The sequence below is a fragment of the Schistocerca cancellata genome, chromosome 6 (assembly GCF_023864275.1).
Source record: "Schistocerca cancellata isolate TAMUIC-IGC-003103 chromosome 6, iqSchCanc2.1, whole genome shotgun sequence".
Taxonomy (NCBI): domain Eukaryota; kingdom Metazoa; phylum Arthropoda; class Insecta; order Orthoptera; family Acrididae; genus Schistocerca; species Schistocerca cancellata.
Genome location: NC_064631.1, coordinates 700,768,913 through 700,781,608, shown reverse-complemented (window position 1 = coordinate 700,781,608; position 12,696 = coordinate 700,768,913).

Below are 12,696 nucleotides of genomic sequence, written 5' to 3'. Positions count from 1 at the left end.
TAGACCAATTGTGGTTTAGAACCCTCACCCTTCCTCCTTCCAGTCTCTTACAGCATAGTATTAACATGATGTGTAGAAAAGGCTCCTCATAACTCCAACCAATGACTGCGTACTATCAAAATGAGTTCCGAAAACAGCACCAGATAATCAGGGAAACAGCTCAGAGATATTATTTTCGGAAACAGTTACTTCTGGCTTAAAAACTGTGACAAATTACTTTATTTACGTACACACACACACCTTTGCAGTAATATAAAAATGCTGTGTAAAAATGGTCGAAGATATTCGTTAAGTATGTAAAATGTAGTACACACACATTTAGTTTGTCACATTAGACTGACTTGTAATTTGTTCTGCAGAAATTTGTAATTTTATCTCTCTATCTCTCTTTCTCTGTCTCTTTGTCTCTGTATTTCAAACGTCAAACATACTCCTAAAACACACGTGATCTCTCATACAAAATTTATTATTTCTTCTCTCTCATGAAGATATCTCTGTTTTCATTCATCATATACTGTAATTCTTGAACATACTTGTGACTCCATCTCTCATAACATTTTAGAAAAATATCTCCTATCTTTGTGTCATGTTCGAAAGCAAAAGTATAAATAAATCAGTCTCTCAAAGTTTTTCGTCTGTCAATCACACACATGGATAGTATACACATTTCAGTGCAGTGCACTCTTCTTCTTATGAGACAGAGAGAACCATCTCAGCTGTGCTGATAAGATGCAGTCCAGCTGAGAGTCTGTTAAGGCAAACACTATCTCTGTGTGTCTTTTGTGTGTGTGTGCGCGCGCGCGCGTCGCGTGTGTGTGTGTGTGTGTGTGTGTGTGTGTGTGTGTGTGTGTGTGTCGTGATTCAAACAAATTACAGATGGAGTAGGAAGGATAAGAAAGAGAACCTGGAACACAAATTATAACACACATAAAATTTATTATAAATATCATTTCGTACAATTTTTTCATAAATTTTTTCACTATATGAGCGTTTAATATGGATGACCGAATTGCCTTCGAAAAAGTGGATAATTTACATGCACCGTATTTTATTTACAATGGACCATTAAACTTCTGTTGAAAAGTAGACACAATTTGCCGGTATTTGCAATAAAGTCAAATTGCTGTAACCCACAACACTATTTTTATATCAGAAAAAGCTGGTATTCACCCCAGTATGTATTATTTACAGTATTGACACTAATTACGTTTTTACAATCAGAAGAAGTTGATATTCTCTTGATGTTACAATCTGCAGTTTACATATTTTCAATTTATAAGTTTTTTAACTTTGTACGGATAATTACACTATGTACAATGAAATCAATCAAAATTTTTGATAAAGAGAGTTTAACATTGTTTAATAGTCCAAACCAAATGCTGATTCTAACTGGAAGAAAAACTGTTCGGTTGTTATTACTTCTGAATCCAGGATACACTGCTTATAATTACCAGTGGTGAAACTATTTTCCGATATTGTTTTACATTTTTACCTCTGAGCAGTAACCGCCCTCAGTCGGCCTCAAGAGCGTACATTTTTGCATGTTAAGTAAAAAATTCTGGAATAGGATCCCAATTTAGTTAGTTTTTCACAAGACCAACCACACTTTTATACACCAGCTAGAATATTGTATTTGTTATTTGCTGGGAATCCCAAAGTGTGGAACCGTTTGTGGACTTCACTCCTAATATCCTCATAGGCAGTGGGTGTTCCGGTGTGGTATAAATGGCTGTTAGAATATATATAGCACAGTTTTACACAGCTTGGCAGGAAATCGTTCGACATATACCGGTAAATAAATTCGAAATGGAGCATCTTCGATACATCCAGAATGGCCCCTCCAGCTATAATATGTTTATCAAAGACTGCATTCAGTCCTTGCAGTTCAATGGCAAGTGGATTTTATTTGAAAATTATGCTGCTTTGGGAAGTTAGTATTTCAATTATACTAGCTGCTCCAAACGTCCTTTCCTCTATGTCACTAGTTTAATATTCTGTATCTTTCAGAATGTCTTGCTGAAAACGTTATTGCTCATATATATCCAGAAATAAATGATATTCATTTAGTAGTTCAGACTCGTGGAGACAGTCATTCCAGCGTATAAGTTTACAGCTTGATAATGTGTCTTCATTGTGAGTCAGTGTTCTCTCGATAAAGAACGTTGTTACTGGTGAACTGGTATTCAAATAGATTTGAGTGAATTTTTAAATAAGTTTAATTTGTTCAGATTAAGGGTCTGGTGTATTGCACGATGTACGGCACATGTTAAACGTTGCGTGTGTGTATTCTGCTTGCTCTGAAGGCGCTGCTGTTTATATTATTACGTATGTTTCACTGTGTATAATATTACAGTATGTGAGGCCACATTTCCGTAACAATTCAATACAACTTGTTTTAATGAAGAGAAACAAATTGAGATTGAATATTATACTGTTGTCGTGATAAATCCTTGTCATAACGGACTGTTCCGATGTTATCTCATTTAGTATTTTTGGTCTGCAATTTATTCGTTGGTTGTATCTTTGCCTGCGATTTTATAATTCAGGAGATTTAATTAGAACACAATGCAACAGTGCATAACCACAGTTAGTAGTCGCGCCATTACACTAGTATATGATTGGTTGCCTACCCACTCGCTGGTTGGAAAGTAAAAAATTAGTTCATATAGTGATTAGTTTCACTTGAGAGTTTTGTCATCATAATTCACCCAACCATATTGCAGTAGTCTCCTCCAGGATTGATCGGTTGCGGTCTGTCAAGTTGTAATTGGGTTGACTCATCCAGGAAAGGATTGTAATGAGCATTCCTTTCCTAGGTTTGTTTCAGGACTGTGTATCTGAACAAACTGTTTAGACCTGCAAACAGTTAATGTGGGCATTCTGAGCTTTAATCAGTGCAGTAGCAGTAGTACAAGTACTAGTAACAATGGTGTTGTGTACATGTGCAGATTTGGGGCAGCAATAGGCCACAGTATACACGTTATCGCATCGATATACGCCATTTTCATGCTCCCCACCCATCCTGTTCCGCAGTCATTGCATCACTAGCCAGTATCTCTGTGTTTTCATGCTACCTTTTCGGCACGAACTCAGCACTTTGCAAAACTTGCATGATGCTGCTGAGACCACTGCTGCCTGCCAGTGCAGGAGTTTCTCCATCAGGCTGCCATGTCCGTGAAGCTGCTTATCTCTGTCAGCCACATGACAGTGCTGGCCACACCACTGCTTGTCAGACTCACAGTTTTCATTGCCGGAGTGCCGCGTTTGTGCCTCTGGATGTCCACACTGCAGACGAGCGAGGATCCTGCTGATCACACGCTGCCTGTCGGTGCCACAGTTTTCGTCGCTGGGTCGCAACGGTCGTTCCATCGCTGCCTGACCGCACTGCAGCCATCGTGGACGTCCACGCTTACACCTTCTCTGCACGCTGACTTTGCGGTGCATTATTCCGCTGAAGGCTCTCCTGATTGCTACCTCTGTGCTGCAGGTCGTGCGTGCTGCAGCCTCCCTGCAACTTCAGATTTACACCACCACTACCACGCCCACCATCCGTTCATCACTGTCATCAATTTTGGAACACGTATTGTGTTCGAGTATAATGACTTTTCTGGAGACTAGAAATCTACTCTGTAGGAATCAGCATGGGTTTCGAAAAAGACGGTCGTGTGAAACCCAGCTCGCGCTGTTCGTCCACGAGACTCGGAGGGCCATAGACACGGGTTCACTGGTAGATGCCGTCTTTCTTGACTTCCGCAAGGCGTTCGATACAGTTCCCCACAGTCGTTTAATGAACAAAGTAAGAGCATATGGACTATCAGACCACTTGTGTGATTGGATTGAGGAGTTCCTAGATAACAGGACGCAGCATGTTATTCTCAATGGAGAGAAGTCTTCCGAAGTAAGAGTGATTTCAGGTGTGCCGCAGGGGAGTGTCATAGGACCGTTGCTATTCACAGTATACATAAATGACCTTGTGGATGACATCGGAAGTTCACTGAGGCTTTTTGCAGATGATGCTGTGGTGTATCGAGAGGTTGTAGCAATGGAAAATTGTACTGAAATGCAGGAGGATCTGCAGCGAATTGACGCATGGTGCAGGGAATGGCAATTGAATCTCAATGTAGACAAGTGTAATGTGCTGCGAATACACAGAAAGATAGATCCTTTATCATTTAGCTACAAAATAGCAGGTCAGCAAATGGGAGCAGTTAATACCATAAATCATCTGGGAGTACGCATTAGGAATGATTTAAAATGGAATGATCATATAATGTTGATCGTCGGTAAAGCAGATGCCAGACTGAGTTTCATTGGAAGAATCCTAAGGAAATGCAATCCGAAAACAAAGGAAGTAGGTTACTGTACGCTTGTTCGCCCAGTGCTTGAATACTGCTCAGCAGTGTGGGATCCGTACCAGATAGGGTTGATACAAGGCATAGAGAAGATCCAACGGAGAGCAGCGCGCTTCGTTACAGGATCATTTAGTAATCGCGAGAGCGTTACGGGGATGATAGATAAACTCCAGTGGAAGACTCTGCAGGAGACACGCTCAGTAGCTCGGTACGGGCTTTTGTCAATGTTTCGAGAACTTACCTTCACCGAAGAGTCTAGCAGTATATTGCTCCCTCCTACGTATAACTCGCGAAGAGACCATGAGGATAAAATCAGAGAGATTAGAGCCCACACAAAGGCATACCGACAATCCTTCTTTCCACGAACAATACGAGACTGGAACAGAAGGGAGAACCGATAGAGGTACTGAAGGTACCCTCCGCCACAAACCGTCAGGTGGCCTGCGGAGTATGGATGTAGATGTAGATGTAGATGAAACCACAGGGTCGCTTTGCCACCGGCTTCCATGCTGTGGTCCTTCCGAGCTGTGCCTCCACCATGCCGCAGCATCTCCGCATCCGCCAGCCCCTTGGTGAACCTTATCTGTACCACAGTCTTTGTCCCTGTCCGTGCCAAATCCTGTCCATACCGCAGCTTCTCTTTGATGCACCTGTTACTCAGCCGCTTCATCCACGCCACTAATGGTCTCGCCACAGTCTCTCCTCACAGCCGCCTCGAAACCGCAGCATCTCTGTTGCCTATGCTTCAATGCTTCAGCGTCTCCACGTCGTCGCTACAACTACAGGGTTTCCCCCAATTTTACCTCCCCGCAGATGGTAATTCCTGTTGTCTCCGTCCACAACATGTCGCCAAGTACCAAATTTTGAGGTAACTGACCACAGCAGTTTTAATTTTACCCTTTGTGTTTCAGATGGCCAGCCATGGCCAACGAAAGTAAGAAATCGTCAAGGGAGGAGTCTGTTAGCGATGCAGAAGACCTAAAAGTCAGAAAGGAAAAGTATTAACAGAAGTGGTCATGGGTGGCAGGGTATCAATTCTCATTACTTTTAAATGCAACGAAGGCTAATTATAAGTAAGGGAGTTAAAGCTTGACGGTGCACATTTAAAAACAGAGAATAGAGATTCAACGTCTGGGAGTAATTTTTAAAGTCTAAAACTGAAAACTGAGGCTAATATTTGGGAAGTGAAATCAGAGTTTGAGAACCAGTTTAAAAGTTTATAATAAACTGTTGGCGAAAAAGTAACTGCTCGGAATGGGAAGATTGATCCCTTAAAACTCAGAATCACACAAAAACTGGAAAGGAGATTGAAATAAATGCCAGTTCGGTACAAGGACTTAAATCAGAGGGGTAATGAGATAGGAGGAAGGTTACTTACTAGAGCGGAAACTCCGCGAAGTTATCTTCTGAAGCAGATTCTGGTATAAGAACAGAACTGGAATCTGTTTAAAAGAGCAACAGCTGCGGAATTCAGATCTACTGAAGTAGAAGTTTACGTATTGAACACAGGAATAAATAATAATGTGAAGGAAATCCTTAAAAGTAAATTAAAGGGATAGTTGATTATGTAGCTGGTCAGTGTAATATGACGTTTGTGTATCCTATGGGGGAGGTATTTAACAATAAGTTTTTTAATTGAGAGGATGGACACCATTAGCGAACTTCTTGGATGCATATAAATACACTTTAGTAGCAAGTAAGAGTCAAGCTGCTAAAATCGAATATGTGAAACTGCAATTACGATAGGACTAACCACATACTGAGCAGATTGTAACAATGTTTTCATGCAAGAATTGTGAGCAGAAAAGTATCTGAGATTAAAAAATGATTTTTTTAAAATGTAACTGGATACCGAAGTGGAAAGGAAGTGAGAAGGAATTTATAGTTACGGAGCTGAGTAAGTTGATTCATTTAGATGGGCCACTGTGTGGCCTGACTGGATTATTCACTCTAAGAAGAAGGCTAACGAAATCTTTAAGTGGGAATTCATTCATAATCCAACTGATTCTACGGAAGATTTTACCAGTTCTATTGAAAATATGTTATAGACGAAGACATGTTGAGCAAAGACACAGCAGGAGTCAAGAAAGGGGAAATTACTATAATACCTATTCTACTGGACATAACAGAAATAAACGGAGGTATGAGAGACATGGGTGTAGTAATCGAAACAGGTATTGGAGAGATAGACAGCAAGAGGAGAAAAGAAATTTTGGGGAAAGAAGGAACAAATTTGAACTAAGAAAGGATAATGATGCGCTAGAGACAAAGCAGGAGGGATCAATGCTAGTTTTCAAAGAAAGCGTATGAGAAACTAACATGTGCTTCTCTCAATTTCTACATGGGGGCTCATAATAATGCAAAGTAAAGGACCAGAACAGTACGCACAATGACAAGAGATGAATATCCAACAAAAAGCAGAGAGATGGGTATATGTTACATGGACACTGTTGTAGGAGCTAAGGAATTTTGGGGGAGTATATAATGAATACAGTAATAGGAATAGGAGTCATTACAATTTACTTTTCGTATTGAAAGGAGTGAAGTGGCTAAGTGTGCTAACAAAAACCGATTGTACTTTCAGAAATGTTGTTGATAGCACGTCTGTGTTACAGTTCACTATCAAGGAAATTCTCCAAGTTTGGTAACAAGTCAGTGTGACTTTTTTTTCCTCTTCTGTTAAGTTATAAGATAGTCTTGGCTTTCAGTCTCTAATATTACCGCCCCTTCTCCCACAGAAAAAATTGTCCTCCCAGACTCAGGATAGCACACATAAGGATAACATGCTACTGTCAGATTTCCTCTTATCTAGTCGACTGTCACGGAGTGTATTCGACGATGTTTTATTTTCGATTTTTTTCTCCCGATTCAGAGAAATGATGCGAATTTGCTGCGTTGCATAGAAACCTCCACATTCATTATGTATTTGTATTAGCCTGAAAATATACGAAAACTCATCAGACTAAAAAGTTATTATTACCGCTACGTCTACAGGGTGTTACAAAAAGGTACGGCCAAACTTTCAAGAAACATTCCTCACACACAAATAAAGAAAAGATGTTATGTGGACATGTGTCCGGAAATGCTTAATTTCCATGTTAGAGCTCATTTTAGTTTCGTCAGTATGTACTGTACTTCCTCGATTCACCGCCAGTTGGCCTAAATGAAGGAAGGTAATGTTGACTTCTGTGCTTGTATTGACATGCAACTCATTGATCTACAGTACTAGCATCAAGCACATCAGTACGTAGCATCAACAGGTTAGTGTTCATCACGAACGTGGCTTTGCAGTCGGTGCAATGTTTACAAATGCGGAGTTAGCAGATGCCAATTTGATGTATGGATTAGCGCGGGGCAATAGCCGTGGCGCGGTACGTTTGTATCGAGACAGATTTCCAGAACGAAGGTGTCCCGACAGGAAGAAGTTCGAAGCAAGTGATCGGCGTCTTAGGGAGCACGGAACATTCCAGCCTATGACTCGCGACTGGGGAAGACCTAGAACGACGAGGACATCTGCAATGGACGAGGCAATTCTTCATGCAGTTGATAACCCTAATGTCAGCGTCAAAGCAGTTGCTGCTGTACGAGGTAACGTTGACCACGTCACTGTTTGGAGAGTGCTACGAGAGAACCAGTTGTTTCCGTACCATGTACAGCGTGTGCAGGCACTATAAGCAGCTGAGAGGCCTCCACGGGTACACTTCTGCGAATGGTTCATCCAACAATGTGTCAATCCTCATTTCAGTGCAAATGTTCTCTTTACGGATGAGGCTTCATTCCAACGTGATCAAATCGTAAATTTTCACAATCAACATATGTGGGCTGACGAGAATCCGCACGCAATTGTGCAATCACGTCATCAACACAGATTTTCTGAGAACATTTGGGCAGGCATTGTTGGTGATGTCTTGATTGGGCCCCATGTTCTTCTACCTACGCTCAATGGAACACGTTATCATGATTTCATACGGGATACTCTACCTGTGCTGCTAGAACATGTGCCTTTACAAGTACTACACAACATGTGGTTCATGCACGATGAAGCTCCTGCACATTTCAGTCGAAGTGTTCGTACGCTTCTCAACAACAGATTCGGTGACCGATGGATTGGTAGAGGCGGACCAATTCCATGGCCTCCACGCTCTCCTGACCTCAACCCTCTTGACTTTCATTTATGGGGGCATTTGAAGGCTCTTGTCCACGCAAGCCCGGTACCAAATGTAGAGACTCTTCGTGGTCGTATTGTGGACGCCTGTGATACAATACGCCATTCTCCAGGGCTGCATCAGCGCATCAGGGATTCCATGCGACGGAGGGTCGATGCATGTATCCTCGCCTGCGGAGGACATTTTGAACATTTCCTGTAACAAAGTGTTTGAAGTCACGCTGGTACGTTCTGTTGCTGTGTGTTTCCATTCCATGATTAATGTGATTTGAAGAAAAGTAATAAAATGAGCTCTAATGGAAAGTAAGTGTTTCCGGACACATGTTCATATAAGATATTTTCTTTCTTTGTGTGTGAGGAATGTTTCCTGAAAGTTTGGCCGTACCTTTTTGTAACACCCTGTATAGATTAATTCGAAACATCAATAACAACTTCACATTTTCTCAAATGAATTTGGGTCCTCAAAATGGGATCTTGTCGACAGTTCATCGTGTTACAAGGTGTCATAAATTAAAATTAGTATGGGCATCATAAGCTACGTTTACCCTGATATCATAGAGTTGCATGAGAACTGGAAGACTGTACTTCAGTCTACATGTTACGTTTATTTACTCACTGGAAAATTCGATTTGGGAGACAGTCGACGACGATCCGCTCGCCAGAGTGGATCGTAAAGTTCGGAAACTTACTGGATGCTTGTAGAGTGGACTGGGTTACAAACTGATTGTAGTTTACAGTCTGGTTCGTTTATTTCAAGAGGTATTTATGCCAACATTTTTTCCCATATTTTACTATTAGTGAGGCATGGTATCTTAGCCTTAAAGTGCCAGTCTGGGTATACATCGATTATGTCCTCTCTTATTCTGGAAATGTTTATTAATGTGAAAATGCCAATTAAAACCGGGGTTTGTACACGTCGTTAAACTACAGAGGCCGCTGGCTGACTGGCTAAGGTAGTTGAAAGATCAGAAGAAGTCAACGGCAAACTGCTTCTAACAGAACCGTGCCCGTTGATATTCCAACCAAACTTCGGATTCATGGCAGGCCCAACTCTATCATAAAAACGACTGAAAACAGCTCACAGCATTACCTTCCCCTCAGTCTACATTACCGCCGTCTGGCAACTTCTATTACTGCACCACTATTCCGCAAAAGCGTATCAAGGCCTGGCGTTCAGTAGGCAACCACATTATAAAAGCTGAAGCTAAAACTCAGATTGGAAATTTATAAGAAAGGCAGAGAGAGCTATGTCTTTCTCAAACGAGAGTCCTGGTCATTACATTAAGGGATTTACGGAAATAGTGATGGCATACAGTTTGATGACAAAAGGTTGATATTTATCTATGTACTCGTGTCAGAAGTACCAGGACACAGATTGTGCTGAATTAAAAATATACATATTTGTATAAATGAGTAATTCAAAGACATATATTTATTTTATTTATTTATGCATTTATTTTACCTGGCAAGATTAGGGCCTTCAGGCCCTCTCTTATACCTAACCAGGCATACTTAGATTCAACAAATTTCAGTTTCTACAGAACATTAAGGACATATAACATGTTATACAGTCTTAATGTTAAAGAAAAAAATAGAGATTATAAAAGTAGTACAATGATAGTTATAACAATCAAAAAATAATTATAACAATCAAGAATAATAATAATAATAATAATAATAATGAATATGTATATGAAAGTAAACATATTTTTCTTTTATGAATGTCAGTCCTATTGCTAGTTGGGAATTTTCTCGTTATATTCTTGCAGCTTGTGAGTTATTCTCATCAAGCAGAGACAAAAGACGATAGAATGGGGTGAAAGACATATAGATGAGGTAGATAGGTAAGAGGAAGAGAAATAGAATGGTAAAATTCGAAGCTATGATGGAGAGGAGAAAGAAAAAGATGAGAGGGGCACAACAATGGTGGCTATACCGTCCCTAATATGTAAGTATTGAGTTCCCTCTTGAATGTTGAGTGGTTCTGGATAAGACGCAGATCACAGGGGAGCGCGTTCCGTAGTCGTATGGCTGAGATGGAGAATGACACGGAGAAAGATTTTGTGTTATGTAAAGGTACAGCCAAGATGCTAGACGTATCCGATCTGGTATTGCGGTTGTGGAATGATGATAGGTGTTTAATGTGAGAAGATAAGTATTGGGGGCACCAGTGGCTGAGAAATCGATGAAGTAAGCACATCGTGTGGAGATCGCGTGCCTTATGTGTGCGTATCCAACCTAGCTGGGAGTATGAAGGACTGATATGATCATACAACCGTATATTGCATACGTATCTAACGCAAGCATTCATCACCAGCTCGAGGCATCTCGAATTTTCACTATTTGTGCCGTGTTGAACTACATCACAGTAGTAAAGATTAGGCAAGACTAGTGTTTGGACTAATTTTTGTTTAACATGGGTTGGAAATATTTTTCTAAATTTTTGAATTGCATGTAGAGAGGAGAGCGATTTCCGGCAAGCTGTGACTGTTTGTTCTTCCCAGTTTAGGTGTTCATCCAAGATTATTCCAAGGTCTTTTACTGTTTTTGGTATGGTAGTTGGGTACCATTGAGGAGTATTTGAGGGACTGTTTCGCGAAAGTACCGACTGATTATCTTTGGATGAGATATAAGTATGACCTGGGATTTCTTGGGGTTTAGTTTCAGACCTAGGTTCTGTGCCCATCGAAAAACAGAGCAAAGATCTGCGTTCATACTCGCTACTGCGTCAGCAATGTTCTTGGGGCTTGCACTTATGTACAGTTGGATGTCGTCGGCATATAGATGGTAGTTGCAGGAGTGAAAACGTAATAATAACAACACATAGGGCAAAAGAGTAAGAAATCAATATTTACGTAATACTCACAGGTGTAAGAAATCAATTTTTAAATAAGAAACACATTTACACTATTTGTGTTCATTATTTGGCAACATTGACTGCGTTGCTGTAAGCCAAGGCCAGTTCCAGTCCTGTACAAGAGTATGGACAGAGACGGCACTTCAGATGGCTTGTAGTTTGTTCATCTCCACACTCACATAAACTGCCTCCGCCCTAGTCGATGCCCCATTTCTTCAAGTTGTCCTTCGTTCTTGCAATGCCGGAGCGCAGTCTGTACAAGGACTTCCATGTGCACCATCTTTCTTGGTGACCATGTGGCAGAGTTTCATCAATTACGTCTCGCTCTGGATGGACAGGATGTCTTTTTTTTTCACAGTTCAACCCTGGCTATACTTTGGTCTCTGTCAATTGGAACAGAAGACTAGAAAGTTCTTCCTAGACTTCAGTCAAGGTGGTGGTGGCTGACGTTCGTGCAAGGGATGGGCCGGGTTATTGCAGACCTTTTGCCTCTCGTTGCTAGAAGCTATCTCGTGTCTAATATCGGGAGGGTCTATACCTGCATGTGTATACAGCTTCTGTACTGGCGTTGGCTTCAGACAGCCTGTGATCAACCTGCAGGTTTCATTCAGGGCGGCGTCCACTTTTTTTGCATGTGCAGAATTGTAGCACACTGGAGCGGCATATTCGGCAGCAGAATAGCAGAGTGCCAATGCAATTGTTCTTACTGTCTGGGGTTGGGCACCCCATCCAGAACCAGTCACCTTGCGCAGTAGGCAATTTCGCGAAGAAACCTAGGCTTGAAAGCTGGTGCAGTATGCCTTGAAGGTCAGGGAGCGGTCCCGGATAACACCAAGGTAAACTGGAGCACTGCATTGTTCCAACTCCTTTCCATTCCAGTTGACATGCAGCTGTCAAGAAGCTTCTCTATTCTTCAGATGAAAAGCACATGTTTTAGTTTTTGATTGGTTTGGCTTGAGATGGTTATCCTCATAATATTCTGAGAGAATCTTTAGAGCAGCCATGAGATTTTCTTCTCTACATCTACATCTACATCTACATTTATACTCCGCAAGTCACCCAACGGTATGTGGCGGAGGGCACTTTACGTGCCATTGTCATTACCTCCCTTTCCTGTTCCAGTCGCGTATGGTTCGCGGGAAGAACGACTGTCTGAAAGCCTCCGTGCGCGCTCTGATCTCTCTAATTTTACATTCGTAATCTCCTCGGGAGGTATAAGTAGGGGGAAGCAATATATTCGATACCTCATCCAGAAACGCACCCTCTCGAAACCTGGCGAGCAAGCTACACCGCGATGCAGAGCGCCTCTCTTGCAGAGTCTG